General features: G+C 46.1%; 1 long non-coding RNA gene across 4 annotated transcripts; it reads left to right on the forward strand.

The window, feature by feature from the left end:
* Positions 1-13898: 13898 nt before the first annotated feature.
* On the forward strand, positions 13899-19734 carry LOC138749447 (uncharacterized). Of its 4 annotated transcripts, none has more exons than XR_011348646.1 (3): positions 13899-14029; positions 18159-18369; positions 19667-19734. It is a non-coding gene; the product is annotated as an uncharacterized lncRNA (long non-coding RNA). The 4 variants fall into 4 exon arrangements; XR_011348645.1 differs by lacking the exon at positions 19667-19734 and adding an exon at positions 19501-19626; XR_011348644.1 differs by lacking the exon at positions 19667-19734 and adding an exon at positions 19501-19626 and having other exon boundaries at positions 18159-18336.
* The last annotated feature ends 2607 nt before the right edge of the window (positions 19735-22341 follow it).

A 22341-nucleotide genomic window follows, 5' to 3' on the forward strand; every position in this document is an offset into this window, starting at 1 on the left:
AGAGACAGACACACACACACAGATACATACACACAGACATAGATAGAGAGAGACACACACAGAGACATAGACACACAGATATAGAGACACAGACAGAGAGACACACAGACAGCGACACAGAGAGAGAGACACACACAAACAGAGAGAGAGAGACACAGACAGAGAGACACACACACGGACACATACAGATACAGAGACACAGAAAGAGACACAGACAGAGAGAGAGAGAGACACACACATACAGACACAGAGAGACACACATTGTGACACAGGGAGAGAGAGACACACACAGACAGTGACACACAAAGAGACACAGACAGAGAGACACAAACAGACACAGAGACACACACACAGAGGGAGATACACACAGAGAGACGCAGAGAGAGAGATAGACACAGAGAGAGACACAGACACAGAGAGAAACACAGACAGAGAGACACTCAGACACAGAGACACACAGACACACGGAGACACACAGACACAGAGAGACACACACAGACACAGAGAGACACACAGACACAGAGAATCACACAGTCACAGATACACACACAGACCGATAGACAGACAGAGAGACACACAGAGAGAGAGAGAGACACACACACAGAGACAGACACAGAGAATCACACACAGACACAGAGAGACACACAGAGACATAGAGAGAAACACACAGACGTAGTGACACACGCACACAGACAGACAGAGATCCCTTGGTTGTGCCCTTCACCTTCGCACTTAACTCCCTCATCTCTCCTGGCAGGATCTCATCACCTTTCCTACCCGTGGACCATGACATCTGTCTGCTCATCCTCCTTCCTGAGAATGGTGTGAACTCTACCCTAGAAACCCCACAGCAAAGAAAAGGGACCTTTCAGCCCTTCTCGTCCATGGTGAAATATCATTCTGCCAGTCTCATCGACCTGCAGCCAGTCCCTAACCCTCCTGACTTCCCACATCCATGGATCTCTGCAATTGATTCTTAAAACGTAAGAGTTTGAATGTTAAATGGCAGACCATTGAGGAGTGTTGTCAAACAAAGGGATTGAGGAACTGTGGTACAGAACTGCCCGAAAGTGGAGTCCCATGTGGAGATGGGGGGGGGGGGGGGGTGGGGGGAGTGAAGAAAGCTTCTGGTATTTTGGCCTTCAGAAATGAGAGGATTGAGTGCAGGAGGTGGGAGGCCACGAGGAAGTTGGACGAGGCCTGGGCGAGGCCAACTTGGGAACATTGTGTGCCGTTTGGGTGGCCGGAGGAGAGGTAGGATAGGAATGAGACAGCGCGTCGAGGAGAGGGACAAAGAAGGGGTTGGCTTTCGGGGTTTGAGTTCCAGGGGAAGGTTGGACAGGCTGGGACTTTATTCCCTGGAGCGTAGAAGATTGAGGAAGATTTGAAAATTGTGAGGGGGGACGGATCGTGTCCATGGGGACAGGCTGTTTCCAAGGAGAGTGGGAGAGATTCAAAGAGGAGGACATGGATTGAGATTGAAGGGGGATTTTCTTCCCTCAGAGGGGGGTGGGAGCGTGGAATGAGCTTTGGGCCAAGGTGGTGGAGGTAGGATGGACTGGACTCTTGGGGGGGAATGTGGGGCAGGTCCTGGTGTGGAAATGTGCAGCCTGAAGGGGAGATGGACTGGAGGCCCGAGGCAGCTCTCGGCCCCTTCCCCAGTGGGACTGGGCTGGCGAAGAGATCCCGTGGAGGGGTGGCTCAAGCTCTCGCGAGAGCGACCCCTGGGGGCCGCCATGTTGTTGATCTTTCCCGCCTTTGGAGCAGTTGGTCGCGAGCGGGAGGGGGAGAGATGTTCGTGTCGGTGCTTCACGGGCGGGAATCGGGGCATTTTGGGAGCGAGACCAGGGAGGAGGGAGTTTCCATGGGTCGCCCTTTGGGTCCGGGGCGGCCGGAGCTCGGAGGGGAACGGGCGGGGAGATGGTTGTGAGGTGGGGCCGGGGAACCGTGAGGGAGTTTGGGTCGGGGTGACATTAGGGTGTGTGGTAGTCGGGGTTCGCGAGACTGAAGGGGGGTCGGGAGCCGCGAGGCTGAAGGGGGGTCGGGGCCCGCGAGGCTGAGGGGGGGGGGTCGGGGGCGGCGAGGCTGAAGGAGGGTCGGGGCTCGCGAGTCTGAGGGGGGGTCGGGGACCGAGAGGCTGACGGGGGTCGGGGCCCGCGAGACTGAGGGGGGTCGGGGCCCGCGAGCTTCAGGGGGGTCGGGGCCCGCGAGCTTGATGGGGGTCGGGGCCCGCGAGGCTGAGGGGGGGAGGGGCCCGCGAGGCTGAGGGGGGCGGGGCCCGCGAGGCTGGCGAGAGGCGGGGCCCGCGAGGCTGAGGGGGCGTCGGGGCCCGCGAGCTTGAGAGGGGTCGGGGGCCGCGAGGCTGAGGAGGGGCGGGGCCCGCGAGGCTGGGGAGGGGGTCGGTGCCAGGCCCGCGAGGCTGGGGAGGGGGTCGGGGCCCGCGAGGCTGAGGGGGGCGGGGCACGCGAGGCTGAGGGGCGCGGGGCCCGTGACGCTGAGGGGAGTCGGGGCCCGTGAGGTTGAGGGGAGTCGGGGGCCGCGAGGCTGAAGGGGGGGTCGGGGCCCGTGAGGCTGAGGGGGGTCGGAGGCCGCGAGGCTGAGGGGGGTCGGAGGCCGCGAGGCTGAAGGGGGACGGGAACAGGGATCCAGAAGGCTGAGAGGGGACGGGGACACAGAAGGTTGAGGGGGGACGGGGACACAGAAGGCTGAGGGGGGACGTGGACCCAGAAGGCTGAGGGTGGACGGGGACACAGAAGGTTGAAGGGGGACGGGGACACAGAAGGCTGAGGGGGAACGGGGACTCAGAAGGCTGAGGGGGGACGGGGACAGGGACTCAGAAGGCTGAGGGGGACGGGGACCCTGAGGGCTGAGGGGGACGGGGACCCTGAGGGCTGAGGGGGACGGGGACCCTGAGGGCTGAGGGGGACGGGGACCCTGAGGGCTGAGGGGGACGGGGACCCTGAGGGCTGAGGGGGATGGGGACGGGGTCCCAGAAGGCTGAGGGGGGACGGGGACCCATAAGGCTGAGGGGGTCGGGGACCTAGAAGGCTGAGGGGGTCGGGGACGGGGACCCAGAAGGCTGAGGGGGGACGGGGTCCCAGAAGGCTGAGGGGGGACGGGGACCCAGAAGGCTGAGGGGGGACGGGGACCCAGAAGGCTGAGGGGGGACGGGGACCCAGAAGGCTGAGGGGGGACGGGGACCCAGAAGGCTGAGGGGGAAGGGGCTCAGAAGGCTGAGGGGGAAGGGGACTCAGAAGACTGAGGGGGGCGGGGACCCAGAAGGCTGAGGGGGACGGGGACGGGGTCCCAGAAGTCTGAGGGGGACGGGGACGGGGTCCCAGAAGGCTGAGGGGGTACGGGGACCCAGAAGGCTGATGGGGGACGGGGACCCAGAAGGCTGAGGGGGGACGGGGACCCAGAAGGCTCAGGGGTGACGTGGACCAAGAAGGCTGAGGGGGGACGGGTCTGGGACCAAGAAGGCTAAGGGGGGACGGGGACAGGGATCCAGAATGCTGAGGGGCGACGGGGACCCCGAAGGCTGAGTGGGGACGGGGACCCACAAGGCTGAGGGGGGAACGGTTCAGTTTGTAGAAGGTTTGAGCTATTGTCTTGTGACACCAATACCCCTGAGCAAAAAGCTCTGCAAAAGTATGGACACCGCCCAGAACATCTCAGGTAAAAATCCTCCACCATTGAGAACATTTGCAGTGAACGCTGCTGTCAGAGAGTAGCAGCAATCAAGGATCCACGTCACCCGCTCTGTTCTCACTGCTCCCATCAGGGAAGAGGTATAGCCAGGTTCAGGAACAGCTGCTACGCCTTCACCACCAGACTCAACACACATTCAGGGACTCATTTAAAGACTCTCCCTTTTGCACTTTGAATTTTTTCTACTCTGTTGCAGTTTGTTTTCATATCCACATTTTCAGAGATTACAAGTAGATGAGTCCAGTTGGGGAAACTTAGTTTTGGTCTATATAATGGTTACTTTCATCCCCTTTTATTGTTCATTTATATTAGTGTCTGGGCCCCTATGTGGTCCAGGTACAGCTGACAGACTTTTACCAAAGGGTCACGTTTATGTGATTTTTTTTTTTTCCCGTAGGTAACAGCAGTTCATTTCCACAGCCCAGCGTGCTATCGGACATCCAGTTGATCGTGATACATCTTTTCGCGAAGGCCAGTGCCATTTTTATAAATGATATTATATATTTGGTTAAGTTGTCGCTTGTTTCCATGAAGATATTGCTCCAGGTATCACGTGGAGGCCACTCCTGTGATCGTGGTTAATTTTTCTGCGCTTTTCTGCCAAAATGGCCTCACTTTCACGCACGACCACGTAGAAAAGTTTAATGAAGCTCATCATCCCATTGGCCTTCATTTCGGTTGAAGCACTGCATGCAGAGTTTACAAAGCAGTCTGAAACCCTTTTTCCACGGGAATCCCAGTTCATTGGCCATGCAGTGTCTCAGGTTAGGAAGCCCTTGGTGCCATTTCCACTGGGACACAAGATTGCTTTTCCACTGAACACAACTCATCCCCGGGGAGCGGAGTGTTCTGCCTTCGACTGGAAACGGGTGATTCTCTGCTGTCTCTCTTCCACTGGTTTTACCATCAGGCCGACATCGGCAAACACCGAGGATATGAGTAGGGTTAGAGGTGGCGTGAAATGACATCATTTGACACTGGCATTTGGACAGTGTCCCTTTTCCACTGGACCCTGTCCCAGTAAATTCCCGGGATTGGCCATGAGGGGCTGTACTTTTGAAGTTGAAACACTTTGCAGAGCAAAGTCTTGGAATTTAATTTCTTCAACTATGTACGCTATTCTGGTGCTCCATCCTGCAGGATCTAGATGGTTCATTTCATAGCACCTGAATCAATCCCTGACTAATCACAGAGCACTTCTGGTGTAGGGATTGCTTCAAGTGGAATTTGAGTTTGAGAGCATTTTGAAAACCACAGGTCTAAGTTATAGGGAAAGGTTAAGCAAGATTTTTATTCTGCGGAGCATAAAAGGTTGAGGTTGGATTGGGTTGAGGTATTTAAAATTATTGGGGTATAGATTTGACGTGGGTTGAGAGAAAGGGGCAGAGGTTTCGAGGAAATGTGAGGGGGGACTTTCACTCAGAGTGGTGGGTGTGTGGAATGGACTTGCAGATGAAGTGGAGGAGGCAGGCTCAATATTAGCACTTAAGGAGAAGTTGGATATGTATTTGGACAGGAAAGGAATGGAGGGTCAAGGGGCGAGTGTAGGTCAATGGGATTAGGTAGGACAAAGTGTTCGGCGTGGACTCGAAGGGCAAAGTTGGCCTATTTCGATGCTGTAATGGTTAGAGAGGTAAAACGTGTATGTGAACATTTTGGGTCCAGTGACCATAGATTAGTTTCCAATCAATTATGGATAAGAGTGGGGTCTGCTGCAACAGCACCACTCAATCAATGCACCGGACACAGTTAATCAGGAAAGATGTTTATTCAGACTTGTTCCTCTCTTAGGTCTCTTGCCCACGACCTTACCAGAGAGAGGGGGATCTTTTTCTCTTCTATCCATTAGTGACTGGTGTCACCCTCTGTTCTGCTAATATTTCTGAACAGCACTGAGCCCACTTTAAATGTTCCACTTGAAACTCATACATGTTTCAGACTAAACCAAGCCAGTCATCTTTGCTAAAATTAATGATGAGGGAGAAAATGAAGGGAACAGAAAGCAAGGGAGTAACAGGGAGGCGATGCAGAAAATAACGCAGGCTGAATGAGAGGGGAAAGAAATCAGGTTCCAGATGATTAAGGAAGACAAGGCGAAAGAAGGAGACCCTAGGACACTGCCACCCTATGTTGAGAATGAGGACTCAAAAGATTCCTTGTGGACAAGGCTATCTGCATGTGCTCCCCAGCAGCCACGTGACCAGTCCTGCATCTCACTTGGTTCAATAAAAGGTGGTTTCAGACTTGTCTCTGATGTAAACAATTTGCTCAATTTCAAACCAACTTTCCTCCCTCCATCAATGGTGGCTGTGACACTGTGCACGAGTGAGGAAGATGGGATGAAAGATCTTGAACTGAAAGTTACCTGCAGTAATTGGAAACCTGCCTTCAAGAGAGCTTCAACCATGTCAATGTTTCACCAGTTGTTGGACTTTACCAGCGATGAAACAGCGTCCCACTCCCACAGTGTTTCCTGTTACTAACTTGGACAGGAGTAAAAAAATGATTCATACAAAGAATTATAAACCAGGGGAAAGATATACTCTGAAAACAACAAGAAATGTTGTTCATAGCCCACTGTGCTCCCGACAGAAGTCAAAATCCAATGGGCTTTATGAACTATATCAGATCAACTCAAAACACATATGGAACTTAGCCCCAGATTATTCCCCTATCCCCCGTCCTATTAAATGTTGAATCCTGTTGTGTGACGAAGGAGTTGCCTGGAACGTTAGCCCATCCCAGAAAGCTCACCAGACTTGGACTGCAGATCAGACATTTAATGATGACCAGCCGCAGCTTCATTTAATGCAATGCTTAATTCCCCCACCCCTCCCACCACCAAAAGTCTTCAGCATTGCTTAATTGAAACTGGTCTAATTCCAAAGAAGATCAGAAATGACTTTCAGACTGAGTACAAAAGAGAGAGATCTGAGGTACCTTCGAAACCCAGAACCAAATACATGCAACATTCAGTGGCAGCTCTCCTTCCATCTAATCAGGCACTTTTGAGCCACTATGAACTCTTTCCCAAGAGAATTCACCCGACCATCCATGACTGCATTACTGTCAACTCGAAAGCCGAGAGGGGATTTGGTAGACTATTTAAAATTACAAGAAGGATGGATAGAGTTGATGTGGATAGGCAATTCCATTGCAAGTGGGAGAGATTGAAACAAGAGGTCTTGTTAGAAGTAACATGAGGGGGAACTTCTTTACTCAGAATGGTGGCTGAGTGGAGTGAGCTTCTGGGAGAAATAGTGGCAGCAGGGTCCATTTTGTCATTTAAGAGAAAATTGGAGGGGAGGGGAATGCAGAGAGGTGGTACTGGAGGAGAGTATTTAGTTCAGAGCAGACGAGAAGGGCCAAATGACCTGTTTCTGTGCTGTAATTGTTATAGGGGTAAAATGTGTGGCAGTAACTTGGAAGTTCGATGCGTATTTGGGAATGGGTCGATGGCCACACTGAAATAGGTCATTGTATCCAACTTGAAATAATTACATCGAATTCACGGAACAAATTTGAATTTCTTTGAAGATTTGGGATGTGTATTTACCAATTGTAGGAATTAAGTTGTAATCACCCAACATGAACCTTCCGACTCCTAAAATCAAGAAAATTAATATGTTAGGTTTTATTTGAAAGGTTTGGTAAATTTTTATAAATACTATCCAGATGTTTTTTCTTTTTTTCTTTACATCAGCAAAAATTAAATGAAATGCTTCTTGCAGTCAAGAGCAAAAGAATTCCCTGCAGCCTCCAAACCAGCCCTTGCCCACAAACACCCCCCACCACCCCCATTCTGGGATCAACCCATCAGCAGCCTTCACTTCGGAGACAAACCTCAGCCACAAACATCCCAAAACCATCATCCCAAGACAAGGGGTTAATTTTTTAAATCACTATGCATTCATTTGATGATATTTCAAAAAAAAATTTGTTTTTAATGCAAATGTGAAATTAAATAATCGTTTTAAAATAAGATAAATGAAGAATTGTTTCAGGAATTAGCAATCTTCCACTACTCCCATTAACCCCAGACACCAGTACTGAATGAAAAACTAAACTGGCCAGATTGACTGAGTAAACACAGCTAAAATTGGCCAAAAGGTGCTGATGGCATTATTGATTTAAATGCAAGTGACACTGAGGACTGCGTTGGGACAGAGATGGTCCATGGACAGCCAATACGGACACCTTGGGGAACAAAGCCTGCACTGCCAGTTGGGTTGAATTAGATGATGATGTAAGCAAATATTAGACACCCCCCCCCCCCCACAGAGAGATCCAGCCTTGATTTTTATTTTTTATATTGATAGAGAGATCCCAGACATCACCAAATGTACCGAGACCCCACCGCGTTATCAGTTAAAGGCAATGTATTCCTCTCTAATGGAACTTTTACTACCTCTATGATAGGAAACATCCTCCCTGCCTCATTTGCCATTGGAACATTAGGCCCGCTTGTCGTCACAGGGCCAGAAAACGCTTGAGTCAGAATACTGATCATCGTTTGAGGAGTGACGAAGGAATTTGTGAGCACGATAAGAATCCTGTTTCCCTCTGGTCTGAGATTGGATGGAGAGTCCTCAGCTCCACATCCCTGCAACACACTCCCCTTCGCCAACAACTGCCTCACACTCCTATTCACCCCACCAGCTCTGTGCATGCCCCCTCATTCACCTGCGATTTTCCCCCCCACAAACCCCTGTTAACCTGCCACCTCCACTGAAGAGTGGGTGAACACACAAACCCCTTGCAGACGGGGCCAGATTTGATCCAGAGTCATTGACTTAACAGGACCATAACACCACCTGTGGCATAAATATTCCCAAACCAATGCTCTAGGGCACTGGGAGAGCAAACAGCTCAAATTCTGCATTTGAGAAGTTTGAACTGCTGCACAACCATCAAGATCAAAGAAAACCCTAGTTTGCATTGTTAAAGTTTTCAGCTGTCATAGACCACAAAAGGCTTTCAAACCAAAATTGAAAGGACAAGCCCCAAAAACAAACAAATCTCTCATAAAGCTCTAACACTCCCCTATCTAGAAGTATCATCTCCTCAAACATCTCAATGCCACAGGTGAGAAAACTGTTTTAACTCCCATCTCCAAATTAAAAAGGTGCTATTCCCTTAATTGCAGCTCTCTTGAAGGGCGGAGATGGGCCTTGTTTAAAGGGCCAGCCACAATTTACTGAGATATTTCACACCTGAATTAATTGTCCTCCAGATTCCAGCTCAGGGTTTAAAACAGGAGAGTTTCCCCACTCTCGTCACTTGCAGCTTTCAGGCAGAGATGAGGTGATGCTGCCATCAGAGGAAGGTAGGAAGCCTGGTTTTACTGTGGCTGCTTTTTCTGGGGTGGTTCTTTGAGTTGTTGGGGTGAAAGGAATCCGGTGTTTGTGGGTCGTTTGCAAACTGGTGTTCCATGTGGTTCGTGGGTATTGAGCCAGAGAAATGTGTTGCTTTAATGTGTGTGGTTTACGGTGCCTGCAACTTTAGCTCTTGTCTTGGGATGATGGTTTTGGGATGTTTGTGGCTGAGGTTTGTCTCTGAAGTGGACGCTGCTGATGGTTTGATCCCAGAATGGGGGGTGGGGGTGTTATTTGTGGGCAAGGGCTGGGTTGGAGGCTGCAGGGAATTCTTTTGCTCTTGACTGTAAGAAGCATTTCATTTAATTTTTGCTGATGTAACCATCTTACCTTACGTGTGTGTAATATTGCAGGACAGTCAGTCGAATTTTGATTTTGGCATGTTTAGCAGAAAGTGACAGTGATCCAGGTTCAAATCTGTCCCTGTATCAGGATTTCCCCCCCCCCTCACCTTTTACAAAATGGCAAGGTGTACAGGGACATTTGTGTGGGTCAGGGGTTTTTAAAAAAATAATTTTTAAGAGTTCAAGCCATAATAAATGTGTTAATTTTACAAGGATATAATTCAAATCCCGATACATGTGGTTGATTAATACAAATCGAGATCAACCCAGACCCTCCCTCTCCACATCACATATGAGGGACCAGAGATCTTCAACAGGTTTTTTTTAACCATAATATTGTGCATATTTCAAAACTTCACTTCAACCCACCTTTAGGAAATGTGGGCTCCAAAGATAGAATGTTCATCTCGTGAATTATACATTATTTTCTTGTGGTGAACAGCTCCGAACCTCAGCCAGTTTGCAAGATATGGCCACGCACTTTCTAGCTGTCCAATTTGCAGCAATTTAAACCTGATAAATATTCAGTTTTAATTTAAATTTAATTCCTTCACATCTCTTTCGAATGGATCCTGTGGGAATTTTCAAAAAATACTTATTTTCAACCAAGCGGCCCAACTTTAGGACATTGCCAAGTCAAATGCAGGAAAGTACAAATGACTTGTTAACATGTGAAACAAATCCGATTCCATTAATTTTCTTTTGAGGTGTCTGGTGAATAAAATTGTATTGAACCAGTCTGTATCTCATTTATAACGATCAGTCCATTTTTGCTGTTCAAATCTCCATCCCATCTTTGCCTCAATTGATGAATTCCTAATTTCTCAGCTTTTGCAGTCATTTCTACATTACTGAATAAATTTATATTCCCATGACCTGTTTCAGATGGTCAGGGCTTGTTATGACCTGTTACTGTTCTATCTGCCACTGTGTTTTACATTTTGCATATCCTCTTCCTAAAGACATGGAAAGGACTTCTTGTTGGTCATCTAATCTCATGTACCAGTTAGGGTTAGGGAACACAAAAAAATCAACAGGAGTCTGGAAGAGTTGCTCACAGTTCTGTCGGACTCTGGCTTTACTTTACTCTTAATTTAGTCTATGTGTGGTCTGAGTCCAGCGTGTTCTTTGAATGAAGTGATAGGAGAAAGTATTCGGTTCAACAGTCAATTTATTACACAGCACAAGAATAAAACTTAACAGAGGTCTGGATCAGTCGTTAGTTCATAGGTCACCTGCACAGTGAGCTATTCCTCAAGACTGACTCCTATTGTCCAGTTGGCTCAGTTTATATAGATCAACCTTATCATACAGAACAAAAGTTGTCTTCCTTTGCTAGATGTTTTTTTCCTAAGGGTTATCACAAGTCATCTCCTGTTTTGCAGATATCTGGGGTGTAGCACTCCCATCTTAATCCTCCAGGCCAGACTATCCTGTTGATTGGATTAGAAATTAATTCATCCCCAGATATTTCTAATCACCATTCTGTTCCTGTCTGGCCAATTTCTGCTGTTCTCTTTAACACCTCCTCATGCCTTAATCTTCCTCCTGGACTGGTTTTCCATTCCCTTTGTTTCTTGCAGGCCATTCTTTGTTCTGGTCTGGCCTGTGTCTCCTGTGCTACTCACCACCTCCTTCAGTTTGAGCATTCCTCCTAAATCATTTTGTGCATTTCCTCTCCCTGTATTTGGGAGCAGACAATTTTGCTCAGCCAACTTTGCTCCATGATGTGATTGCCACTTAATCACATTCCTCTTTTTCCCTGAACCATGCAGTAAATATAAAATTATTAATGAATCATTTCTTTCATAATGTTTTAACCCCTAGATTCCAACAGTTCACATTAGTAATCCTCTGCCTGCCTGATTTCTGGTTTCCAATTTACCCAAGTGTCTTAATTTCATAGCAGTCTTAAATTCTTCACTTCAAAGCAGAAACAATGCCATTCAGGGTCTGAGTGGTGCTGGGGGCTTATTGCAGCCTTTGGATCAGGTCTAACAATTAGCACCATTGTTTTGAAGATCAGGCAGGCATTTGGATATGTATGGCTCAGTAGAGGAGGTGAGAATTGATTCCTGTCTGGAATGTGCTTTTTAACTCTCTTTCCCAGCTTTCTGGCAAAGTCTGTGTAATGGTTTCTTCATCATAATTCCCAGAACAAGATATTCTACAGCTAATATTCCACACACTTCACCAAATGGGAGTATTTGTGTGAAAAAGAAGAAATGTTTCAAGTTCCTGTCTGTGTGGATGGACAGTTTAAGGGTGAAAAAAATGTCCTGATGTCAACATATAGTAACTCAACTAAATTCTGTAAGGACACAAATGCTGGAGAAGCTCAGCTGATCAAGCAGTGAACCTTATAAGTACAGATACTCGTAGCCCTGATAAAGGGCTCAAGCCTGAAACACTGGTTGTGTATCTTTTTTTAAACTTTATTTATGAATATATAAAATAAATAGTAAACAAAAGAAACCAACCTCCCAAAAAAAAACTATATTCCATCCCCCCGCCCCATATTTCCCCCCCCCAAACTCCCTCGACTGAGGGAGAGAAAAATCATACCAATTTGTTGCGGCAGAATGAAAACACCAAACATAATTTTCCACGTCATCGCAATGCATTTTCTGGCCACTGCTAATACTAACTGAATAAACTCAATTTGAGATTTATCGATTCTTAATCCCGTTGTTAAAGTTGTAATATACCGCATTAGAAAAAGCAGTGGATCGAACATAAAAAGAGTTTCTTTAAAGTAGTTTCAAATAAATCCTCAAAGGCTTAACTTTATCACACAACCAGACAGACAAAAAAAAGTATTAATTTGAATCCCACAATGAAAACATAAATCTGAATGACTAAATCCTTATCTTTTTTTCCTGGTGTTAAATACAACTGATGTAAAAAAAAATTATAATTCACCCAATTATATCGCACATTAATTAATTTAATCCACCATCTTCACACATAGTAAGTAGTCCATTCTTCTTGGGTTAATTCTAAAGAAGAATCTCCCATTGGTTTAGCCATTTTCTGTTGTCACAAATATTTCTGAAATAGATCCCTTTTTTGGCCCCATTTACAATTTTCAATTTTAGTTAACTTGGGTATCTTCAATTCCTGCCCAAATCCACCTGTGACAGCACTTGCATGGAATGACACCCGTTTACCATGTCCCTCTGTTCAACCTCACTCCTCAGTGCCCGACCGTTCACCGTGTCTATCTTTTCTTGGTTTGCCCTTCAAAATGTGACACCTCACACTGTCTGCATTAAATTCCATCTGGCCTTTCTCCAGCTGGTCCAGATCCTTCTGCAAGCTTTCCTGGCTGTCCACAACTCCTCCGTTCTTGGTGTCACCTGCAAACTTGCGAATCCAATTCACCACATTATTGTTCCACCACCTATCCCTGAGGCACATCTCTCGTCACAGGCCTCCAGTCTGAGGAGCAATTGGCCACAGCCACTCACTAGCTTCTCCTGCACAGCCGTTGTTTCACATCCAAAATACAGAGGACATATGGATGGATGTTAAAATTCTCAAAGGTACATTAGTTAAAATGGTGTCAAATCACAAGGAACAGAAGTTGGCCATTCAGCCCACTGTGTCTGCTATCCCCTGATCTAAACAGTTCTCGCCTCTCATTCCAAGTTCTGGCTTTTTGCCCTGATCCCTTGATACCCTGACTCATTAAACATCTATTAATTCTGCCCACCCCCCCCACTTAAACTCCCTCAACAATCCAGCAACAAATTCCATGACCTTCTGGTGAAATAAATTTCTCATCTGCTTTAAATAGGTATCTTCTAATTCTAAGACAATGTCTTTTTATCCAAGGGAAACATTATTCACATCTACTGTCCAATCCTTTCAGCATTGGAAAGGTTTCTGAGATCTCCTCTCCTTCTTCTATACTCCAATGAAGAGTGGAGATATATCATCCTGGTAAATCTCTGCTCTCTCTCCAACATCAGCACATCCTTTTTAAGATAAACTTCGCAGTTCTCCAAATGAGGTGTCTCCCATGCCCCATCAACACCTCCCTACCCTTGAAACAAAGGCCAACATAGGATTTGCTTTCTTTTCCTGCCGATCCAACCTGGTGGTTACTCACTCACTATGTTTTCCTGAACGAGAACCCCCCAAGTCCCTTGACACTTGAAATAATTACATGTAATTTATGTCACAAATTTGAAATTTTTGGAAAGATTTGGGAATCCTATTTATAAACTGTAGGAATTAAGTTGTAATCGACCAACCTGAACCTTCTGACTCCAAAAATCAAGAAAATTTGTTAGATTTTATTTGATAGTTTTTTAGTAATGTTTTTATAAATACTTTCCAGATGTTATCTTTCTTTTCTATTGGGTTGTTGGGCAGGGGGAATTTAAAAAAAATACTATGTATTAATTTTTCATTATCTTTGAATGAGAAATTTATGTACGCATTTAATGCATGTGAAATTAAAATTTTCAAAGAGAAGCTTAACATAACGTAATACATTTTGCTTATTTTCAAGAGTTGTGGAGAGTGAGGAGGGTTTTCATGGACTACAAAAGGATTTGGACTGTTTGGAAAGATGGCAGATGGAGTTTAATGTAGGTAAGTGTGAGGTGCTTTATTTTGGGAAGAATAACCAAGACGTATGCAGTGAAGGGGTGGGTATTGAGGAACAGAGGGATCTTGGAGGAATGGTTCAATAGACAATAGGAGCAGGAGTAGGCCCTTCGGCCTGTCGAGCCTTCAGTGACCGCCATTTTACAGATCATGGCTGATCACTACTATCAGTACCCCTTTCCAGCCTTATCCCCATAACCCTTAACTCCTTTGCCCACTAGAGTCTTATCTAACTCTCTTTTGAACATAATCAGCGAATCTGCCTCAACCACCCTCTCTGGCAGAGCATTCCACAGATTCACACTTCTCTGGGTAAAAAAATGTTTTCTCATCTCCGTCCTAAAGGCCCTACCCTGTATTCTTAAACTATGCCCTCTAGTCCTCGTCTCCCCCATTATTGGGAACAAGTAATCCGACTTCACCCTGTCTATCCCCCTGATAATTTTGTAGACCTCAATCATGTCCCCCCTCATCCTTCTAAACTCCATCGGATACAAGTCCAGTTTTTCTAGCCTTTCAGCATATGTCAACCCCGCCATCGCTGGAACTAACCTTGTAAATCTGCGCTGCACACCCACTATAGCTAGTATGTCCTTCCTCAAAATTGGAGACTAGTACTGGACGCAATACTCCAGGTGGGGTCTCACCAGGGCCCTGTACAACTGCAGAAGGGCGTCTCTGTTCCTATACTCCAATCCCCTCTTTATGAAAGCCAACATGCCATTTGCCCATTTCACAGCTTTCTGAACCTGCATGTTAGCCTTCAGTGACCGGTGAACAAGTACACCCAGATCCATTTGCTCCTCCCCACTCCCTAGCTTGTCTCCATTTAAATAATACTCATCTTTCCTATTATTGCCCCCAAAATGGATAACCTCACATTTGCTCACATTGAACGTCATCTTCCATTCAACAGCCCACTCCCCTAATCTGTCCAAGTCCCTCTGCATTTTCATGATATCCTCCTAACACCCCACACCGCCACCCAGTTTAGTGTCATCTGCAAATCTGCTCATGTTATTAATAATTCCCTCATCCAAATCATTTACATAAATTACAAACAACTGAGGACCCAATACCGATCCCTGCAGCACCCCACTCGTCACATCCTGCCATCCTGAAAAAGACCCGCTTACTCCAAACCTTTGTTTTCTATTTCTTAACCAATTTCCTATCCATGTCAGCACCTTACCTCCAATACCGTGCTCCCTGTTCTTGCCCACTAGTCTCCCGTGCGGTGCCTTATCAAAGGCCTTCTAGAAGTCCAAATACACCACATCCACTGGTCTCCCAAGTCCACCCTCTTTGTCACATGCTCGAAAAATTCCAGAAGGTTAGTCAAGCATGACTTACCCTTAAGGAATCCATGCTGACTAGCCCTTATACTATTATTTCTGCCTAAGTGTCCTGCTATTACTCCTTTTATGATAGATTCCAATATCTTCCCCACCACTGACGTCAGGCTGGCCGGTCTATAATTTCCCGTTTTCTCCCTCCCTCCCTTCTTAAAAATCGGCACCACATCAGCCACTCTCCAATCCTCAGGGACCTCCCCCGAATCTATGGAACTTTGGAAAATGTCGACCAGTGCCTCCACAATTTCCATAGCAACTTCTTTAAGCACCCTGGGATGCAGCCCATCAGGCCCTGGGGTTTTATCAGACCTCAGTCCAAACAATTTACTAACAACCTCCTGCTTCTAGATCCGGATATCCATTAGATCCCCTACTTCCGCAGGAAAGTTCCCCAAGTCTCTTGATACCGCATGACCACTACCCACTAACTGACCATAACCTATATCCTCCTTGGTGAAGACCGATCCAAAGTATTTGTTAAATTCCTCAGCCATCTCCTTGTTTCCGGTAATAATTCCAGCCTTTTCCATTCTTAATGGACCAATTTTAGACCGAACCAATTTCTTCCTCTTCACATATTTAAAAAAGCTTTTGCTATCCTCCATTATATTATTTGCTAATTTCCTCTCATACTTCATTTTCCCCTCTCTTATGACTTTCTTAGTTACCCTCTGATGCTCCTTGAAGGTTTCCCAATCCACTAACTTCCCACTCCGCTTCGCTATCTTATACTTACTCCCTTTGGATTTGATATTGCACTTGATTTCATTAGTTAGCCACGGCTGCCATTTGCATGTCCAAGAGCCTTTCCTCCACTTTGGAATAAATTTGTCCTGAATACTGTGAAAAATGTCCAAAAATACCTGCCATTTTTCCCCAGTTGTCCTCCCAGCTAGTGTATCTTTCCATTTTGTTTTGGCTAGCTCCTCCCTCATAGCTGCATAATCCCCTTTATTTAACTGCAGTACAGATGCTTCCGACTTCCTTTCTTTTTCCCTTTCTAATTGCAGCTCAAAAGTAACCATACCATGGTCACTATTCCCTAATGGCTCCCCTACATCGAGGTCACTTATTAACTCTGCGTCGCTGCACAGCACCAAGTCCAGAATCGACTTCCCCCTGGAAGGTTCCTCTACTAGCTGCCACTAGACATTCAATAAACTCACTCTGTTGTGTTCCTGCCCCCGTCTGATTATCCCAGTCCACCTTCATGTTGAAGTCCCCCATAAACTACCGTATTGCTACCACTTTGACATGCCACTCTTAATTCCTGATTTATACCGATATCTGAGCTACTTTTCGGAGGCCTGTAAATGACCCCCATTATGGTCCTCATGCCTTTACAATTTCTTAATTCTATCCAAACAGACTCTACCCACCTGTTTCAATGTCTTTCCTTTCAAACGCCTGAATTTCATTTCTTACCAACAGAGCTACCCCACCCTCTCTTCCCAACTTTCTGTCTTTTCTATAGGACGTGTACCCGGGAACATTGATTTCCCAATCCTGCCCTTCCCGCAGCCATGTCTCCGTAACTCCGACAATGTCATAACCTCCCATTGCCATTTGCGCCTCAAGCTCATCCATTTTATTCCTTACACTCCGTGCATTCATACACAATACCTTGATAACATATCTCCTTTCTCCCTCCACCTTTGTTCTCGATGCACTTGCCCCTACTCTCCTATCACTTTTAGTTCCCTTTTTCCTTATTGTTTCACCGTCTAACAGAACCACCCCTATATTCACTCTCCTATCTGCTTCCCTATCAGTCCTGTTCCCTTCCCCCTGCCAAATTAGTTTTAAATTTGAAGGTGGATTCCCATGGAGATAGAAGGCTTTGGGAATGCTGGCCTTTATAAATCATAGCATGGAATATAGGATCTGGGGAGGTGATGTTCAGAGTGTTGGTGAGGCCAAGTTTGGAGTATTGTATGCCTTCTGGTCTCCAAATTATAGGAAGGATATCAATAAGGTTGAGAGAGTGCAAAGAAGTTTGAAGAAAATGTTGCCTGGATTGCAGTATTTTGAATACGTAGAAAGATTGAGTAGACTGGGACTTCATTCATTGGAGCGTAGAGGGTTGAGCGGGGATTTGATAGAGGTATTTAAAATTATCAAGGGAATAGATAGAGTAGCTGTGAATAGGCTCTTTCCCCTAAGGGGAGCAGAGATTGGAACAAGGGGTCATAAGTTAAGGGGCAAAACTTGAGAAGTAAAACAAGAGGATGCTTCTTCACTCAGAGTGGTGGCTGAGTGGAATGATCTACTGGAAGAAGTGGCGCCAGGGTCAATTCTGTCATTTAAGATGAGGTTATATGAGTACATGGATGCGAGGGGGTGGGAGGGTTATGGGCAAGGGAAGTAGGTAGGTGGAACTCGTGGAGTTTCACGTAAATCGGTGCTTTAGGTGCCATGAGCAAGTTGGCTCTTTCTTGCACTCGACTTGATTATGTGAAACCTTTCTGGGATAGAATCAAGGAACTTATTAAAATTTAAACTTTCACTTGATCCTAAGGTATTTTTACTGGGTTATATGAAGAAATTGAGTTTAGAATTAAAATTAGATGAGTCTCAAATTGCTCTTTGAGATTGGCTTTAGCTGGGGCTAGAAAATGACGAGTATTCAATGGTGGCATTCAGAAAGGAGGTCTTGTATTCCATTAGAAAAGATGTGTGGGGGCTAGGGCTGGAGATGGGGACCTGCAAGTGGGATGGGTGGTCGGGGCCAATAATAGAAAGGTTCCACTTTTCCACAGGACTCTCTGTTCCTCAAGTAGATGCGGCAGTGAAGTTCCCCCCACCCCATCCAGCGCCAGGATTCCAGGCGTGGGGGTCGATGAGGGATCAGGGATGCTATGAGGGCGGTCGACAGTCTGATCCACTTGGGGACCCCTGACCTCAACCATCAAGTGTTACTAAAAGGAATGGACGAAGGTCTGGCAGAGGATGTGGTTTGTCTTCATTTTGGTGAGGCATTTGATAGGCGCCACAGACTCAGTCATAAGGCTTGGGATCTATGGATGTGTGGAATCAGAAATGGCTTAACTGCAGAAAGCATTTGGATATGGGCATGGATGGGAGGGGTATGAAGGGACATGAAATGGGTGCTTGTCAGTGGGATGAGAAAATCAGTTCACCACAGACTGGAAGGTTTCTGTGCTGGAATGAGACGTCATTAACAACGACACCGACAGCCCAATCCTCTTTCTGCCAATTCTGCTGCAGACATTGGAAGACGGACCTGTTTAAAATAATCCGAATACCCCTGGGCGTGGACCCACAAAACCACAGTTTAGTTCCTCCACCTCAGATGGTGACATCTACAGATTTTTCTTTAAAATATTGTTTACATTGTAAAACAATTTGAAAAGTGCATTAACATATATCGTAATGTTCAATTCAAAAGGAAAAAAATAATGAAAAAATCTCAGAGATTGAAACAGGAGGTATTGAGTTAAGAGGCAAAAGTTTGGAAGTAACATGGGGGGGAACTTCTTTACTCAGAGTGGTGGCTGAGTGGAGTGAGCTTCCGGGAGAAATAGTGGCGGCAGGGTCCATTTTGTCATTTCAGGGAAAATTGGAGGGGAGGGGAATGCAGAGAGGTGGTACGAGAGGAGAGTATTTAGTTCAGTGCAGACAAGAAGGGCCAAAGTGACCTGTTTCTGTGCTGTAATTGTTATAGGGTTAAAATGTGTGGCAGTAACTTGGAAGTCCGATGCGTATTTGGGAATGGGTCGATGGCCACACTGAAATAGGCCGTTGATTCCCACTTGAAATAATTACATCGAATTCACGGAACAAATTTGAATTTCTCTTTTGAAGATTTGGGATGTGTATTTACCAATTGTCGGAATTATGTTTTAACCACCCAACACGAACTTTCTGACTCCTAAAACCAAGAAAACCAAGATTTTATTTGAGAGTTTTGGTCAATTTTTATAAATACTATCTAGATGTTTTCTCTCTTTATTGTTTTCTATTGGGCAGCTGTGGGAGGGGTTACTTTTGAAATCACTATGCATTAATTTTATCTTATTTTCAAATAAGAAATTTAAGTTTTTTAATGCATATGTTAAATTAAATGTAAAAATGTTACAGATAAGATGAATGAAGAATTGTTTCAGGAACTGGCGATCTTCCACGAGTGCCGTGAACCCCAGGCAGCAGGAATGTGTGAACGAAACACAAAACTGGCCAGAAGAACTGAGGAAACACAGCTAAAAGTGTCCAAAAAGGTGCTGATGCCATCTTGATTTTAATGCAGGTGACACCGAGGAATGCGTTGGGGCAGAGATGGTCTTTGGGCAGCCAATACGGACGCCTTGGGGAACAAAGCCCGCACCACCAGTAGGGATGGATAATGGTGGGTAATGAATAAGCATATATTAGAGACACAGAGAGAGAGCGACACACACATACCCAGACAGACGGACACACAGACACAGAGAGACAGATACACACACACAGACACACAGAGAAACAGACAGAGACAGAGAAAGAAACACTGACAGCAGGAGAGAGACAGACAGACACACACAGAGACACAGACAGACAGAGACACACACAGACAGAGACACACACAGACAGACAGATAGAGAGACACACAGACAGAGACAGAGAGACACACACACAGACAGAGACAGAGAGACACACATAGAGACAGAGAGAGACACACACACGACACAAAGAGACAGACACACACACGACACAAAGAGACAGACAAACACACACAGCCAGAGACAGAGACAAACACACACAGCCAGAGACAGAGACAAACACACGACACAGAGAGACAGACACACACACACAGATACATACACACAGACATAGATAGAGAGAGACACACACAGAGACACAGACACACAGATATAGAGACACAGACAGAGAGACACACAGACAGCGACACAGAGAGAGACACACACTAACAGAGAGAGAGAGACACAGACAGAGAGACACACACACGGACACACACAGATACAGAGACAGAAAGAGACACAGACAGAGAGAGAGAGAGACACACACATACAGACACAGAGAGACACACATTGTGACACAGGGAGAGAGAGACACACACAGACAGTGACACACAAAGAGACACAGACAGAGAGACACAAACAGACACAGAGACACACACACAGAGGGAGATACACACAGAGAGACGCAGAGAGAGAGATAGACACAGAGAGAGACACAGACACAGAGAGAAACACAGACAGAGAGACACTCAGACACAGAGACACACAGACACACGGAGACACACAGACACAGAGAGACACACACAGACACAGAGAGACACACAGACACAGAATCACACAGTCACAGATACACACACAGACCGATAGACAGACAGAGAGACACACACACAGAGCGAGAGACACACACACAGAGACAGACACAGAGAATCACACACAGACACAGAGAGACACACAGAGACATAGAGAGAAACACACAGACGTAGTGACACACGCACACAGACAGACAGAGACCCCTTGGTTGTGCCCTTCACCTTCGCACTTAACTCCCTCATCTCTCCTGGCAGGATCTCATCACCTTTCCTACCCGTGGACCATGACATCTGTCTGCTCATCCTCCTTCCTGAGAATGGTGTGAACTCTACCCTAGAAACCCCACAGCAAAGAAAAGGGACCCTTCAGCCCTTCTCGTCCATGGTGAAATATCATTCTGCCAGTCTCATCGACCTGCACCCAGTCCCTAACCCTCCTGACTTCCCACATCCATGGATCTCTGCAATTGATTTTTAAAACGTAAGAGTTTGAATGTTAAATGGCAGACCATTGAGGAGTGTTGTCAAACAAAGGGATTGAGGAACTGTGGTACAGAACTGCCCGAAAGTGGAGTCCCATGTGGAGATGGGGGGGGGGGTGGGGGGAGTGAAGAAAGCTTCTGGTATTTTGGCCTTCAGAAATGAGAGGATTGGGAGGAGTCACGCGATGGAGTAGTGGCCGGACGGTGAACTCCAGCCCTCTCCAGAAAAGTCGGGAAAAACAAGAGAAAACACAAAGGCACAGAAATAAAAGTTACAGAAAAGTGAGTATAAAGGTGGAAAGAAGATGGCGACAAAAAAAGAAAAGTCGAAAGCAACGGTAAGAAGAGAGGAAGAGAAGACAAAGGAGGGAAAAGGTGAAGGCCTTACCTGTCCGAAGAGGCCCGCTGCGGAGAGAGAAACCCGCTCCCTCAGGTCGGTAAATAATGGACTACAAAAATGGCTCGCAGAGCCGAACAAAAGTGCGCAACCGCGCATGCGCGAAGTTTCGCGCATGCGCGATGCGAATGAAAAAAAACACACCGACGGGAGGGGGGACCAGCTGGGGAGTCGATCTCCACAGCCGGCAACGACAGCTGCAGAACACCTGCAGCAAGAAGAGACCACAGAAGACAATAGAAACAAGATAGAAGAGGAGGAAAGGGCACCAAAGAAACAACAGATGGTCAACCCAGAGGAAGAAGAAGAGGAAGAGTATGGTGAAATAGAAGAAGAAAAGAGAGGCAAGGTAAAGGATATACTTCCTCTTATTAGAGGATACATGGAATCATTTAAAGAATGGCAAACACAGGAATTTAAGGATTTAAGAAAAAGAATAAACAACACAGAGGAGAAAATAATTAAAATGGAGATGACCTTAACAGAAATGGAAAAAAAAATGGACAAGATGGAAGAGCGGGCAGTAGCAGCAGAAATGGAGGTAGAAGACTTAAAAAAGAAATTGGAGAAATCTAATAAAAAAACTAAAGAGACACAAGAACTACTAGCTCAAAAAATAGATACAATGGAAAACCATAACAGAAGAAATAACATAAAGATAGTGGGCCTTAAGGAAGATGAAGAAGGCAAGAATATGAGGGAGTTTATAAAAGAGTGGATCCCTAAGACCCTAGGATGTCCAGAACTACAGCATGAAATGGAAATAGAAAGGGCAC

The sequence above is a fragment of the Narcine bancroftii genome, chromosome 14 (genome assembly GCF_036971445.1).
Source record: "Narcine bancroftii isolate sNarBan1 chromosome 14, sNarBan1.hap1, whole genome shotgun sequence".
Classification (NCBI taxonomy): domain Eukaryota; kingdom Metazoa; phylum Chordata; class Chondrichthyes; order Torpediniformes; family Narcinidae; genus Narcine; species Narcine bancroftii.